We start from the raw sequence: 17,626 nt of genomic DNA, 5'->3' as shown, positions 1-17,626 counted from the left end.
TCTTTTGTTTAATGAAAACATCACTGTCACGTTGGTTTCTTTACATTACATTATTTGGTTTCCAAATCATTGAGCAGTGTAGACCTGTATAGGTCAGCTCACTATTCTGTGGATGCACCCACACAATCCAACACACTCACGACCACTGGGGTTCCAATAGAAAATTCCCAGGTCAATATTCAAACAAATGATCAAATATCAGTACTTACACTTGACAGGGTTTATTTTCCTAATGCTCCCAATGTACCAATACTAATGGGGGTAGATGGGTATAGGCCATTTAGTAATATGTTATACAGTATATAATGTAGGAGGAGGTAAACAGTGTTCAAGGAAATGCCGCTGTGTTTCAAAACGATTCAAGGAAACGGGTCTAATAGGGCCTCCCTAAAAACACGGCACTTCAATACAAATTACTTTCGTAGAATTTTCGCTAACCCTAGTCCTTTTCCTAACCTTAAGTTAAATCTCCTAACCTGCTACGAGAAGTCGTAGCTGTATCGAAGTGGCGTGTTTTTAGGGAGTTCCAAATCTAACATAGCCTGGTCCCAGAACTGATTGCGTCGTCTTGCCAATACAATATTACCATAGGAGACAGCAGATTGAAGACCAGGCTAGGTTTAATACAGGAGGGGAAACAGGGTTACAGGGAGCAGAGACAATGAATACTCAGAAGGGTTGAGAGCAGGGCCTAGATTCACAAAACCTTAAGAAATGTCTTAACTGCAATTTTTCCCTTAACTATAGACTCATGGAGAAAGTTAAGCAAAGTTGCTATTCCTCAAAAAAGGTTATCGGAAATATTATTTCTTATGTTTCTCCTGAAGCCTAAAGTAAAGAAATTTGATTATTGAAACTATAGCTCTTGGATTTGTTCTTGGAAATGCTAAACCCTTGTCTTAAACTTGGGCAGTGAGAAAATAAGCTAATGAAAGCAATTGAACATGTTTTCATCTACAGTGAATACTCAGAAAGGTAGAGCGTAGCTCTCTAGCCATCCATTAATAGGCTACACATATTTACCAGTCAAATCACGAGGTGACATCAGACAACAGTGGGCAGTGTAGCCTGGTATCAAGAAAATATATGCAAATATGGATTCCAACTATTTCACTGCAGGGTACAGAATGATGTAATAATATAGTTACATAGTGAAGCAGGACTGTAATGTGGTTTGGTCTGGGGAGGGGGGGGGGGGGGCACTCGGGTCCAGCTTCCAAAAACTCAGTCCGGCTTTCAACTTATGCTTGAGTAGAATGCATAAGGTGCAATTTCGAAATTGGGAAGTGCATCATCACTATTCCTCTTGTCATGTCAGTTATTGCATATCTTAGAGAGCTATTTATAACAGAAATGTCCAGATCAACTAGCCCATATCAGCTAACGTTTTCTTTGCTTGGTTTTTTAACCCATAGAGTTTGTTGTAATGTTTGAGTCATTCAAATATCACATGAAGACACAGACAAGACAAAATGTGTAGAATTGGAGGAAATAAACCGTAAATATGCTAAATGTTCTCTCCAGCAACAAGAGGAGTGTGAACAGTTTGTGTCATAAACAATGTTCGTGCACATAGAAATAGACGGGGGGAGCGAGATGTTCCCCAATGCTGGAAGGGAGGCTTGAGTGAAAAAGTTTGAGAACCCCTGCCCTAGAAAGTCATCTAAAGTCTTGCGTTGATTGGATTGGCAGATGGTAGTCTCGTAAAACCATACCCTAGGCAAAAGCAGTGAATAGGGTCTGGGATTAAAGACAGACTATTTTGGTAACTTTAAAAAAGGGAAATAAAATTGTTCCTGGGAGGGTCCTCTTCAACTCTCCCAACAGACGGTCATGATTCTAAACCAAAAGTTTGCAGGCGAAACCTTTGCAGTGGTTTTAGTGACGGGAGTTGAAGAAAACTAGTCACTTGTGAAATGGACTCATTAAAAATAACCTCAGTGATATCCATCTTGCTAGCTACTATTTTGTGTCTGGGGGATGTGATGTGAGCAACCAGCGGATAAGGCATTGACCTAGTTCCTTTATGCCAAACTGAGGTTCAATTACGTGTTAAGCCTGAACAAATGTCACATTAAGGGAAGCAACCTGTTTGTCAAGAGACACTAGAGGAGGGTAAGCTGATCCTAGTACAGTTAAAAGGCAGCTTCTACCTCAAGCCACATAGGAATGGAGAAGCAAAAATAATGTCTGGTTTACTCAGAGATGTTATGCAGCAATCTAATCTCAAAGTTACAGACAGTTGTGTGTAAAGCACAGGGCAGGACCCCAACACCCACAACAGTCCTTCTAAGGAAACTGGAGTGGAGACTGAACCATAATAACAGGTTTAGCCTACATATTCAAAGGATATATTTATGTAACCTATTTGTTAAGAGAACAATACATTTCTTACATGATGAGTAAACTACACCAACCAAATCATAAGTTCTGTATGAGAAATAACAGCCTTTATATTGACTCAATAAAAGACAACATTTTAGCGCAATTCTGATCGTTTATCATTTATAAAATCAGAACAAGAAACTGACAAGAATTGATGTATAAATTAAAATAAATATTGGTTAAAACATTTTTTTTTATTGTTCAGTAGTTTCCAGCAAATGATTTCTCTTTCAGACAAAACCATTCCTTCCCTGATATATTATTAGAATATCATCATTAAACATTGATCATAAATAAACGGATCTGAAGACGGGGTAGTTCTAGCCTGGTTACACAAGACATAACGCTGTACTCACCATTGTCCATACGGTAAGGTGAGCAGTGTTTATTTAGTCTGTTTTAACCAGGCTAGGATAGGTCATGTGTAGACTACTGTCAGGATATATTGAGCAGCAGTGAGTTGATATGTTCCCTTTAGGCCTGAATTCTGACAAGGTTTGGCTCAATTCCTTTTCAATTCAGCAGGTAAACCGACATATAAATTCCAATTCTTGTCATTGCTTTTCAATGAGGATAATTAGAATTGGGATTTCAGTTCACTTCCTGAATTGGCTGAATAGAAATGGAATTGGCGCTAACCCTGAACCAAGTAATGATGTAAATGAAGATTTACATGAACATTTGAGTTACAAGCGTAGATCTTAAGGACTTTGACCCGTAGCGTTTCAAAAGCATAGTTTAGGTCTACAGAATAAACACATTAATACATTAAATACAGACATCTCAGGTGCTCCACTTATCAATGCAACCAATCCCACCCTAAGTACATACATTAACTGAGACAATCATGTCTTAAACCCATGATAGGATTCACAGAACTGTTTCAACAAGGTCGCATTCAGCAGGCACCTCAATGGGATGAAACACTTTGAAACAGAAAAGGAGATGCTACCTCAATCTGTCATTTGCATTTGACAAAATGTTTTCTCCCCCTTTTACACTGCTGAACATAACCCTGGTTTCAGTCAACTAAACACGGCTCTTGAGTGGCGCAGCGGTCTAAGGCACTGCATCTCAGTGCAAGAGGCGTCACTACAGTCCCTGGTTCGAATCCAGGCTGTATCACATCCGGCTGTGATTGGGAGTCCCATAGGGTAGTGCAAAAATTGGCCCAGCGTTGTCCAGGTTTGGCCGGGGTAGGCCGTCATTGTAAATAAGAATTTGTCCTTTACCAACTTGCCTAGTTAAATACGGGTTAAATAAAAAGCGATTGCATAAAGTTTCCTAGCGCCAAAAGAACAAATCTTGTACAAAAGACCATAGAGAATAAAGTCTGAGCATCAATGAGATTGACTTAAGAGGTGAAGGCTAAGGGCTTAGCTACTGTGCCATGGGTGGGCTGGGAGAAATCATTGGTAAACATTCCCATAGGATAGATGTGCATTGGGACAGTGGTAAACATTCCCATAGGAGAGATGTGCATTGGGACAGTGGTAAACATTCCCATAGGAGAGATGTGCATTGGGACAGTGGTAAACATTCCCATAGGAGAGATGTGCATTGGGACAGTGGTAAACATTCTCATAGGAGAGATGTGCATTGGGACAGTGGTAAACATTCCCATAGGAGAGATGTGCATTGGGACAGTGGTAAACATTCTCATAGGAGAGATGTGCATTGGGACAGAGGTAAACATTCCCATAGGAGAGATGTGCATTGGGACAGTGGTAAACATTCCCATAGGAGAGATGTGCATTGGGACAGTGGTAAACATTCCCATAGGAGAGATGTGCATTGGGACATTTCCATAGGAGAGATGTGCATTGGGACAGTGGTAAACATTCCCATAGGAGAGATGTGCATTGGGACAGTGGTAAACATTCTCATAGGAGAGATGTGCATTGGGACAGTGGTAAACATTCCCATAGGAGAGATGTGCATTGGGACAGTGGTAAACATTCCCATAGGAGAGATGTGCATTGGGACATTCCCATAGGAGAGATGTGCTTTAGGACAGTGGTAAACATTCCCATAGGAGAGATGTGCATTGGGACAGTGGTAAACATTCTCATAGGAGAGATGTGCATTGGGACAGAGGTAAACATTCCCATAGGAGAGATGTGCATTGGGACATTCCCATAGGAGAGATGTGCATTGGGACAGTGGTAAACATTCCCATAGGAGAGATGTGCATTGGGACAGTGGTAAACATTCCCATAGGAGAGATGTGCATTGGGACAGAGGTAAACATTCCCATAGGAGAGATGTGCATTGGGACAGTGGTAAACATTCTCATAGGAGAGATGTGCATTGGGACAGAGGTAAACATTCCCATAGGAGAGATGTGCATTGGGACAGTGGTAAACATTCCCATAGGAGAGATGTGCATTGGGACAGTGGTAAACATTCCCATAGGAGAGATGTGCATTGGGACATTCCCATAGGAGAGATGTGCATTGGGACAGTGGTAAACATTCCCATAGGAGAGATGTGCATTGGGACAGTGGTAAACATTCCCATAGGAGAGATGTGCATTGGGACAGTGGTAAACATTCCCATAGGAGAGATGTGCATTGGGACAGTGGTAAACATTCTCATAGGAGAGATGTGCATTGGGACAGTGGTAAACATTCCCATAGGAGAGATGTGCATTGGGACAGTGGTAAACATTCCCATAGGAGAGATGTGCATTGGGACAGTGGTAAACATTCCCATAGGAGAGATGTGCATTGGGACAGTGGTAAACATTCCCATAGGAGAGATGTGCATTGGGACATTCCCATAGGAGAGATGTGCATTGGGACAGTGGTAAACATTCCCATAGGAGAGATGTGCATTGGGACAGTGGTAAACATTCCCATAGGAGAGATGTGCATTGGGACAGTGGTAAACATTCCCATAGGAGAGATGTGCATTGGGACAGTGGTAAACATTCCCATAGGAGAGATGTGCATTGGGACATTCCCATAGGAGAGATGTGCATTGGGACAGTGGTAAACATTCTCATAGGAGAGATGTGCATTGGGACAGTGGTAAACATTCCCATAGGAGAGATGTGCATTGAGACATTCCCATAGGAGAGATGTGCATTGGGACAGTGGTAAACATTCCCATAGGAAAGATGTGCATTGGGACAGTGTTAAACATTCCCATAGGAGAGATGTGCATTGGGACATTCCCATAGGAGAGATGTGCATTGGGACAGTGGTAAACATTCCCATAGGAGAGATGTGCATTGGGACAGTGGTAAACATTCCCATAGGAGAGATGTGCATTGGGACAGTGGTAAACATTCCCATAGGAGAGATGTGCATTGGGACAGTGGTAAACATTCCCATAGGAGAGATGTGCATTGGGACAGTGGTAAACATTCCCATAGGAGAGATGTGCATTGGGACAGAGGTAAACATTCCCATAGGAGAGATGTGCATTGGGACAGTGGTAAACATTCTCATAGGAGAGATGTGCATTGGGACAGCGGTAAACATTCCCATAGGAGAGATGTGCATTGGGACAGTGGTAAACATTCCCATAGGAGAGATGTGCATTGGGACAGTGGTAAACATTCCCATAGGAGAGATGTGCATTGGGACATTCCCATAGGAGAGATGTGCATTGGGACAGTGGTAAACATTCCCATAGGAGAGATGTGCATTGGGACAGTGGTAAACATTCCCATAGGAGAGATGTGCATTGGGACATTCCCATAGGAGAGATGTGCATTGGGACAGTGGTAAACATTCCCATAGGAGAGATGTGCATTGGGACAGTGGTAAACATTCCCATAGGAGAGATGTGCATTGGGACAGTGGTAAACATTCCCATAGGAGAGATGTGCATTGGGACAGTGGTAAACATTCCCATAGGAGAGATGTGCATTGGGACATTCCCATAGGAGAGATGTGCATTGGGACAGTGGTAAACATTCTCATAGGAGAGATGTGCATTGGGACAGTGGTAAACATTCCCATAGGAGAGATGTGCATTGGGACATTCCCATAGGAGAGATGTGCATTGGGACAGTGGTAAACATTCTCATAGGAGAGATGTGCATTGGGACAGTGGTAAACATTCCCATAGGAGAGATGTGCATTGGGACATTCCCATAGGAGAGATGTGCATTGGGACAGTGGTAAACATTCCCATAGGAGAGATGTGCATTGGGACAGTGGTAAACATTCTCATAGGAGAGATGTGCATTGGGACAGTGGTAAACATTCTCATAGGAGAGATGTGCATTGGGACAGTGGTAAACATTCTCATAGGAGAGATGTGCATTGGGACAGTGGTAAACATTCCCATAGGAGAGATGTGCATTGGGACATTCCCATAGGAGAGATGTGCATTGGGACAGTGGTAAACATTCCCATAGGAGAGATGTGCATTGGGACAGTGGTAAACATTCCCATAGGAGAGATGTGCATTGGGACAGTGGTAAACATTCCCATAGGAGAGATGTGCATTGGGACAGAGCATCAGTGCTCCAAAGAGAGTATGGCCTCATCTTTTTTATAGCCCTGTAACATATACATGTAAGTCCTGTGTTTCTTGGCCTTCGTGGAAGTTTGAGGGTGCATCTCAATAGTAAGAAAAAAAGTGGCTTCCTCTCCTCAAGAGGACCACAATGGAAGCAAGTCTTTCAACTTTGTGTTTATATCGTTGACAGTTAATGGTATGTATCTGTTGCCGGGTGTACATTTATGTATTTTAAATTGTCCACAAAAAAAAAATCCTCTCCATTTCCTCCCCTTCATCTGCACTGATCTGAAAACACAGGATAGCTGAAAGCAGTATGGAAGCTGCCTACCAGGAAGTAGTGTTACCTAAACAGCTCGTTCAGTGCAGCTGAAGAAAAGCAGATTGGGAAAAGAAGTGACTTTAGACTATTGAGACCAGATGTAACGTTGTATCGCTGCAGAATGCTGTGGTAGCCATGCTGGTTAAGTGTGCCTTGAATTCTAAATAAATCACAGTGTCACCAGCAAAGTGTCACCACCCACACCATAACACCTCCTCCATGCTTTACGTGGGAAATACAACATGTGGAGATCATCCGTTCACCCACATCGTCTCACAAAGACACGGCGGTTGGAAACAAAAATCTCCAATTTGGAATCCAGACCGAAGGACTAATTTACACCGGTCTAATGTCCAATGCTCATATTTCTTGGCCCAAGCAAGTCTATTCTTCTTATTGGTGTCCTTTACTAGTGGTTTCTTTCAGCAATTCAACCATGAAGGCCTGAATCACAGTTGAACAGTTGATGTTGAGATGTGTCTGTTACTCTGTGAAGCATTTATTTGGGCTGCAATTTCTGAGGCTGGTAACTCGAATGAACTTATCCTCTGCAGCAGAGGTAACTCTGGGTCTTACATTCCTGAGGTGGTCCTCGTGAGAGCCAGTTTCATCATAGCGCTTGATGGTTTTTGCGACTGCACTTGAAGAAACGTTTAAAGTTCTTGAAATGTTCTGTATTGACTGACCATGTCTTAAAGTAATGATGGATTGTCATTTTTTCTCTTTGCTTATTTGAGCTGTTCTTGCCATAGTATGGACTTGGTCTTTTACCAAATAGGGCTATCTTCTATATACCACACCTACCTTGTCACAATACAACTGATTGGCTCAAACGCATTAAGAAGGAAAGAAATTCCACAAATGAACTTTTAACAAGGCACACCTTTTAATTGAAATGCATTCCAGAAGACTACCTCATGAAGCTGATTGAGCGAATGCCAAAAGTGTGCAAAGCTGTCATCAAGGCAAAGGGTGGCTATTTGAAGAATCTCAAATATGAAATATATTTCGATTTAAAAAAATGTTGGTTATTACATGATTCCATGTGTGCTACATGATTCCACTGAGAACTACCTAGTGACACGAGCCTACCAGACAAGCAAAATAACACTGAAACATGCATGAGAGCATCAGCTGTTCCGGACGACTGTGTGATCACTCTCTCCGCAGCCGATGTGAGTAAAACCTTTAAACAGGTCAACATTCACAAGGCCGCAAGGCCTGACGGATTACCAGGACGTGTACCCCTGAGCATGCGCTGACCAACTGGCAAGTGTCTTCACTGACATGTTCAACCTCTCCTTGTATGAGTCTGTAATAACAACATGTTTCAAGCAGACCACCATAGTCCCTGTGCCCAAGAACAATAAGGTAACCTGCCTAAATGACTACCGACCCGTAGCGCTCACATCTGTAGCCATGAAGTGCTTTGAAAGGCTGGTCATGGCTCACATCAACACCATTATCCCAGAAACCCTAGGCCCACTCCAATTTGCATACCGCCCCAACATCTCCACAGATGATACAATTTATGTTGCACTCCACACCGTCCTTTCACACCTGAACAAAAGGAACACCTATGTGAGAATGCTATTCATTGACTACAGCTCAGCAGTCAACACCATAGTGCCCTCAAACCTCATCATTAAGCTAAACACCTCCCTCTGCAACTGGATCCTGGACTTCCTGACGGGCCGCCCCCAGGTGGTAAGGGTAGGTAACAACACATCCGCCACGCTGATCCTCAACACGGGGGCCCCTCAGCGGTGCGTGCTCAGTCACCTCCTGTACTCCCTGTTCACTCATGACAAAGGGAGATGATTGTGGACTACAGGAAAAGGAGGACCGAGCACGCCCCCATTCTCATCGACGGGGCTGTAGTGGAACAGGTTGAAAGCTTCAAGTTCCTTGGCGTCCACATCACTAACAAATTATCACGGTCCAAGCACACCAAGACAGTTGTGAAGAGGGCACGGCAAAACCTATTCCCCCTCAGGAGACTGAAAAGATTTGGCATGGGCCCTCAGATCCTTAAAAGGTTCTACAGCTGCACCATCGAGAGCATCCTGACTGGTTGCATCACTTCCTGGTATGGCAACTGCTCGGCCTCCGACCACAAGGCACTACAGAGGGTAGTGCATACGGCCCAGTACATCACTGGGGCCAAGCTTCCTGCTTTTCAGGACCTCTATACCAGGCGATGTCTGAGGATGGCCCTAAAAATTGTCAAAGACTCCTTCCACCCTAGTCATAGACTGTTCTGTCTGCTACCGCACGGCAAGCGGCACCAAAGCACTAAGTCTAGGTCCAAGAGGCTTATAAACAGCTTCTACCCCCAAGCCATAATACTCCTGAACAGCTAATCAAATGGCTACCCAGACTATTTGCATTGCCCTCCCCCCCCTTCTACACTGCTGCTACTGTTAATATCAATGCATAGTCACTTTAATAACTCTACCTACATGTACATATTACCTCGAACACCGGTGCTCCCGCACATTGACTCTGTACCGGTACCCCCTGTATATGGCCTCACTATTGTTATTTACTGCTGCGCTTTAATTGTTTGTTATTCTAATCTCTTTTTTTTGTATTTTCTTAAAACTGCATTGTTGGTTAAGGGCTTGTAAGTAAGCATTTCATTGTAAGGTTGTATTCGGAGCATGAGACAAATACAATTTGATTATTTCAAATTTTGACGTCTTCACTATGATTCTACAATGTAGAAAAAAGTATCAATAAAGAAAAACCCTTGAATGAGTAGGTGTTGTAAAACTTTTGACCGGTAGCGTACATATGATTCTCATGACTTCCTATTTCCTTACACCATTTGGCTTAACAAGATAAGAACAGAGCCCATATTCATAAGGCACTCCAGTGTGGGGATCATCATGATAACACATGGACTGATAAGATTACAGAAATCTCTGTAGTAGTGGGTATGAAGGCTTTGTACATAGTAACACAAAATAACAATAATGAGGCTATCTTTCCTTTAGTATATTTAGCACATTTTCTCTTACTTTGTTAAAAACCTGCATTATTGGTTAAGGGCTTGTAAGTAAGCATTTAACGGTACGGACTACACCTATTGTATTCGGCGCATGTGATAAATACATTATTTGATTTTGATTCAGCATGGTAATGTAAAGTCCAGTTACATCCAGGCTAGACTGTTGTTGTGGGTAAACATATTACGGACTCGTTTCTGACCCCTTGTGGCCAGAATCATACTACACTATCATAAATAAACATAAAAGAGCCAAGGGAAAGGGGGATAACTTGCAGGTTGTACAACTGAATGCATTCAACTGAAATGTGTCTTCCGCATTTAACCCAACCCCTCTGAATCAGAGAGGTGCGGGGGGCTGCCTCAATCAACATCAAGGCTTCGAAGTGCAAGTTTCTTCCTGAAGTGCTTAACTCCGGTTTCCATTTGGGTGCTTCAAATTATATAGCACCATCTTACATGTATTTATTTATGTGTCTAGATGTCAGTAGCTGACAAACTCTTTCTACACACACAGGAAATGTAGATGGAAAACAAATATAACATACGTTACAACCACCGCCGTCAGTCCATACATCAGTTCATGTTCATCTTACAGGAACAATGTCAAAACCAGTCTTCTGGTCGGTAAGTTTCACAAAATTCCAACGTGTTCCATTTCCATCCTGTACCTGGGATTTCTGGGAAACCCGGGCATTTTGGGAAAGTTACATTTTGCAACCCTACTGGATAGTAGTCCCTTGGACTCTCTCATAGACAGAAATCTCTATAAATTCAAAATCCTCCCGGTAGATACACATCATTAGAATGAGACATAACTGTTTCTGCACTCTACAATAGTAAATCACTGCCTCATACCCTGAATCTAACCTGCACCATAGACAAGAGACACACTACACACTGAAACATGAATGGATGCTTTAACACACACACACGTCAATATCAAAGACAACCCTCCTACAGAGACACATCTGTTAAACTGCATGGGGTAAACAAATTAGAAAGCAAACCTGTTTCGATGTCAGACAATAAGACTTTTTGGGGGAGTATCAAAATAAAAAATGAATTATGTTCAGTTTTGAACAAACTGATGTGATGTGGGATTTTATCATTAGGATTCTATTAAACTTAGGCTGCTCAAAAAGTACAGTTCTTGGAGAGTGTTTCTTTATTCTCCTAAAATGTTTGATAGTTGAATCTGGACTCTTATAAAACTGACATACTACACATTTAAATCCTTGTCTCATTGATTATGTGTCTAGATTGGATAAGCCAGATTGTCCGGTGTGACTTTCCCCTCCGTCATTGGCTGGGTGACTTCTTAGGAGCGGGTGGTGGGGTAGGATGGGGGAGCAGTGTACATAATTGGGTTTCTATGGCATTACCAACGAGTGTTGTTAGGGGTTCATTGGCCATAGCTGCCCATCGAAGCAGAGGAAGCCATTGTCTATAGGTATCCATGGCAATAGTTGCCGGGGTGTTGTCCAAAGCCAAGCCACAGGTTTGGCGGACGGTTTCAGCACAACATTATAGGCGCAGACACAGACATGGGCACTGGATTAGCACTGCCATGGGGCCCAGTGCCTAGCATTCCTCTGCTTTCCGACTGGGGTAAGCAGCTACTCGGCTCGGCTCGGCTCCCGTGGCTGAGCCACAATGGCCGCCTCTGGTAGCAGGGGTCAACACCTCCAAATGGAAGCCGACTTCCTTAAAACTGAAAACGTTTACTAGAGCAAATGAACATATCTAATAGGCAATATTCCCTTAACATTTCAGAACATATAGCCCCAGAGAACGCTCTCGTTCAGGCTGTTTTGAGATAGACAGCTGCTAGGGATCTTTCTAAACATTTCAGAACGTTTATCCCCAGTGAACGTGCCTCAGTCCCCGCTATGCAGAGATGAAGGGTGGAGGTGGATGGTGAGGGAGCAGCTAGTTGAGGTGGATGGTTTGCTTCATCAACTCATAGGTGATAAAGGGCACAGCCTGTGAGGGCACACAGCGGATGTAGTTGAGAGACAGGCCTCTGTACAGACCCTTCTTCACCCCATACTGACTGTAAACATACTCAAGAGTCTTGGTCAGGGTACTGTAGAGGGAGACAAGTGGGAAGACAAAGTTATGCTTTATTTTACAGTGCTTAGCAGGAACGTATTTATCAATGACATTGTAGTATGTTAATTACATGATAATAAAAGATAAAAATCAGTTAGAGATGTTTGGAACAGGTTATTCTGCCAGTGCCAGTCTGTTTGGCTGGTTAATACAGACAGAGACATACACACAAGCTCGGGAATGACATCATCAGAAACACAAGCCCTCATTGTATGGAGTAGAACATAGAGTAAGACTGTTGAGTTACTGAGTGAGGAGGTTGTCTAGTAAATCATTACGGAGTATCAGGTGCTGGAGTAATTCCACTGCCACGGTGCAGCAGGGTGAACTGTGAAAGGCAGGCCTGGTATGCTGTAGTCTCCTTGAGGACCAACCATGTTCACTCATGACTGCACGGCAAGGCACGACTCCGACTCAATAATACCCACACTCCACAAAACTCCTATTGCCAAGCGATTTTTCTAAGTATTCAAACAGGGTCCTTTTGCATTTCAGATCGTAATACATTAGATTATTTGTGCAGGGGTATATACTTTTTTTTAATAAGAGCCCTGTGTTTGGAGAGGAAGGGTTAAATGGTGCCACTTCCCGACATTTGTCAGATTCAGGAAGCACCACTCCTAACTGCATCCTTCTGCTGGCAACATCCAGAGGATAGCTGGGAGAGGAGACGGAGAAGAGGAGTACTCTGGACAGGAGACAGAGAAGAGAAGGGGGGAACAGGGAGAGGAGAAGAACAGGTAGAGGAGACAAAGAAGAAGTGAACAGGGAGTGGAGAAGAGGGGAACAGGGAGAGGAGAAGAACAGGTAGAGGAGACAAAGAAGAAGTGAACAGGGAGTGGAGAAGAGGGGAACAGGGAGAGGAGAAGAACAGGTAGAGGAGACAAAGAAGAAGTGAACAGGGAGTGGAGAAGAGGGGAACAGGGAGAGGAGAAGAACAGGTAGAGGAGACAAAGAAGAAGTGAACAGGGAGTGGAGAAGAGGGGAACAGGGAGAGGAGAAGAACAGGTAGAGGAGACAAAGAAGAAGTGAACAGGGAGTGGAGAAGAGGGGAACAGGGAGAGGAGAAGAACAGGTAGAGGAGACAAAGAAGAAGTGAACAGGGAGTGGAGAAGAGGGGAACAGGGAGAGGAGAAGAACAGGTAGAGGAGACAAAGAAGAAGTGAATAGGGAGTGGAGAAGAGGGGAACAGGGAGAGGAGAAGAACAGGTAGAGGAGAAAAAGAAGAAGTGAACAGGGAGTGGAGAAGAGGGAAACAGGGAGAGGAGAAGAGGGGAACAGGGAGAGGAGAAGAGGGGAACAGGGAGAGGAGAAGAACAGGTAGAGGAGACAAAGAAGAAGTGAACAGGGAGTGGAGAAGAGGGGAACAGGGAGAGGAGAAGAGGGGAACAGGGAGAGGAGAAGAGAAGAACAGGTAGAGGAGATGAAGAAGAGGTGAACAGGGAGTGGAGAAGAGAAGAGGGGAACAGGGAGAGGAGAGAAGAGGGGAACAGGGAGAGGCAACGGAGAAGAAGGGAACAGCAAGAGGCAACAGAGAAGAGGCGGAACACATAGAAAAGACAGAAGAGGTAAACAGGGAGAGGAGAAGAGGGGAACAGGGAGAGGAGAAGAGGGGGACATGTAGAGGTAGAAGAAAAGGTTGGGAACAGGGAGAGGAGAAGAGGGGAACAGGGAGAGGAGAAGAGGGGGACATGTAGAGGTAGAAGAAAAGGGGGGAACAGGGAGAGGAGAAGAGGGGGACATGTAGAGGTAGAAGAAAAGGGGGGGAACAGGGAGAGGAGAAAAAGGGAACATGTAGAGGTAGAAGAAAAGAGGGGAAGAGGGAGAGGAGAAGAGGGGAACATGTAGAGGTAGAAGAAAAGGGGGGAACAGGGAGAGGAGAAGATGGGAACATGTAGAGGTAGAAGAAAAGGGGGGAAGAGGGAGGAGAAAAGGGGCAGATGTAGAGGTAGAAGAAAAGGGGGGAACCGGGAGAGGAGAAGATGGGAACATGTAGAGGTGGAAGAAAAGGGGGGAACAGGGAGAGGAGAAGAGGGGAACAGGGAGAGGAGAAGAGGGTAGGTCTTTAAAACCAATCAATCCATCAGTCAAACACCCAATCAGTCAATCAATCAACCTACGATATGGTCTGTGGATAGCTCCGGCCACCCCTTCCACAGAGCAGGTTGACGTGGGTCTTCAGCACCAGCACCTCTGGGTTGTCTGAGGATTGTCGTCCCAGTATCTCCGGGAAGTCTTCAACGTGCTGAAGGTAAAGAACAAGAACCCGGAAGGGAGGGAGAGATTGAGAGAGAGCAGAGGAGGACAAAACAAATGAGGCCCACAATGAACTGGACAAAATGTTAGTCACAACACCGTGTGTGTGTGTGTGTGTGTGTGTGTGTGTGTGTGTGTGTGTGTGTGTGTGTGTGTGTGTGTGTGTGTGTGTGTGTGTGTTCACCTGCATATGGAGTCATGCCTATAAGGGTTGGGATCAGTCCTTTGTAGAAGCCAGGGATGCCTCCTTCCTTTAAAAAGTAAACACCACCACTGAGCATCAGTTAATGCGAAACACAAACACAGGTAACAGGTTGAATGTGAAACTGAAAGACAAATAAAGGGATAGGCCAGAACAAATAAAATAGCATACCTTTAGGTATATGGTCTGGAAGGCATTTCTGATGCCCGTGTAGCGATGATGTCCTTTCATCTGGTAAGCCAGACAGGCTCTGATCACGTCAAGAGGGTACGTACATATCACTGCTGTCATCCCTGAGCAACAATAACATGATAAGATAAAATATACTCAACAACAACTGTTGGCGTTTTGTTGAAACTATTGTTGTGGAAAAATAATCAGGAGTAAGGAAGTATCTTCTCTGCATTATACAAGCCTCCGTTTGTCTTTTCTGGATTCTCCCTCCCTGCCATGAAAGAGGCCCTTTTCACCACTGATCTTCTCTCACCTGCCATAGCACCGACCATGGGCCTGTGGATGTGTCCAGAGACGCCCAGCTGTTTACTGAGGATCTTCTTGTATTTGTCAAAGGCCATGAACTGGATAGGGGAATATCCTGACCATCATGGCCCCACTGCCTTTAGAAAGCCCCAGGTAACCCTCCTTCTTTTGCACGACACGGAGAGTAGCTACCACACCTTGAGGAGAGAGGGCGGGGAGAGAGAGAGAAGGAGAGAAATAAGCAAGAGATAATTGTGTGGAGGGATGTCATAGTTTCGTTTTCGCTGCAACCAGGTGTGAGAAGAAGGAAAACCAGTGTCAGATTTCCATGGGAGGGGTGATACATGAGTGACACTGACAAACCAACTGTCAAAAGACAGACATGTTTACATGTTCAGTAACACTTCCACTGCAGCAGAGTAATCCAGATCTTACCCAGGTCTTTGTCGTGGGGACTGTTGGCTTGCAGAAAGATCTTCACTCTGTCCAGAGGAGCAATGGTGTATTTGGCACATCATCATGCTATACCTAAACACACCCAGACAGATACAGACACTTTCAACATGAGCAAATCTGGGCTAGACTAAGTAAAATAACCATTAGATTCATCTGAAGAATTATCTGGATTTGGATAAATGCATATTACATCACTTTGGACAGGTCATGGGGTTTCTTTCCATGTTCAACATCTGACTAATAAGACAATCTTAGTTACAGATACAACAGAGTAATAGCCTCAATATAACTGGCAGATGGATGATGATACACTAACAGTCATAGCAACAGACCTTGACCACCGTCATGTGACTTCTCCAGGCACCGTATCTACTGTATAGACAACAGACCTTGACCACCGTCATGTGACTTCTTCAGGCACCGTATCTACTGTATAGACAACAGACCTTGACCACCGTCATGTGACTTCTTCAGGCACCGTATCTACTGTATAGACAACAGACCTTGACCACCGTCATGTGACTTGTCCAGGCACCGTATCTACTGTATAGACAACAGACCTTGACCACCGTCATGTGACTTCTCCAGGCACCGTATCTACTGTATAGACAACAGACCTTGACCACCGTCATGTGACTTCTCCAGGCACCGTATCTATATTTGTATATAAATAAAAACCTGCACATTCAGTGCCAGTTTCCCTAACCTGCATTAAAGCTGGTATCCAGCCGTTTATGCAACAAACAACCAACACCGTTTCTTTCCCTCGGACATCATTGCACGCCATTTTGTTTTCCCAGAATTCTGGATGCTCCTCTCCTCCGTTTCATCAACAACACAAAAACAATAACAAATGCGCTGGGGGTGAACAGTGGTGCTGTTTCACCTGATGCTGACTGAACAGTGGTGCGGATTTCAGCTTTAAGCTTAGTCCTAGATTAAAATGCACTTTCAGTAAAGAATCGCCATTGAGCATGCTTTTTAATCCAGGTCCAAGACAAGTCAGCTTAATCTGGGTCTGTGAAACCTACCCACAAACTCATTATGCCTATGTCGCTCTACCAAGGTCTAGACGTATACCCATTTCTTCTGGATCTCTGGTGAGGTTTACCCACTAATTTAGATGATAGTAGTCTGTTATTGCCAGATGAATTGCCTGCACACTATGCAGCTCATCAGAACCAGGGTTTGTGTCACTGGATGTGTACTACTGTATGTTCTGTATTGTATTTCTGTATTATCATCACTAGTGAAGTCTGCAGCCGCCCTTACCTCCAGCTATGAAGGAGCGGACAAAGTGATAGTCCCCTGAGTGTTGTTGGGGATCACAGGACGACCACGGGTGAGACTGCAGCGTCCATTGCCATGATGTGTGAGTTCAATCAGGACCCGAATGCATCCATAACTATGCAAAGAAAAAAACACAACAGCTACATGACATTCTCACCCAGCATTAAAAAGGACAACGCTCGACGTCATCATCAGACCACCAATATAGCTTAATAACACTGACATTCTGCCTTGCCTTGAGAGGCACATAATGATGTGAGGCATAACGTTGTAAACTGTTGATCACTAAAACAATGTATAATCAATACATAGTTTGGTTAGCTGGCTAGTCACGTATCAAAAAAAAAATAGCTAGTAGTAGCTAGCTGTCATTGAAGTCGAGTTATCGTGCTACCGTTACTAGCAGATGAACGTTAACTAGTGAACTAGCTACAATTTCGAATCTCTACTATTGAATGGACTGTTCAAACACTGACTCACAGTTCAATCGACTGTTGCTGTACTAATAACTTATATTAGCCATCTTACCAACTGCTAGGTCAACACTGTCAGATGAACAACTGTTGCAACACAAATCTCGCTAGCGACGCGTTAGCATTTGCAGGTAGCCTCCGTCGCTTCCTGATTCCCCGAA

At 43.9% G+C, this 17,626-nt stretch overlaps 1 pseudogene; it reads right to left on the bottom strand.

Annotated features, from left to right (window-relative positions):
* Positions 1–10,633: 10,633 nt before the first annotated feature.
* LOC129835996 (solute carrier family 25 member 16-like) lies at positions 10,634–17,256 on the bottom strand (annotated as a pseudogene).
* Positions 17,257–17,626: the final 370 nt, after the last annotated feature.

This window comes from Salvelinus fontinalis, chromosome 37, assembly GCF_029448725.1.
Source record: "Salvelinus fontinalis isolate EN_2023a chromosome 37, ASM2944872v1, whole genome shotgun sequence".
NCBI classification, from domain to species: Eukaryota; Metazoa; Chordata; class Actinopteri; order Salmoniformes; family Salmonidae; genus Salvelinus; species Salvelinus fontinalis.
Note: the sequence above shows the minus strand (reverse complement) of the source record. Positions and strands in the feature narration are given on the sequence as shown.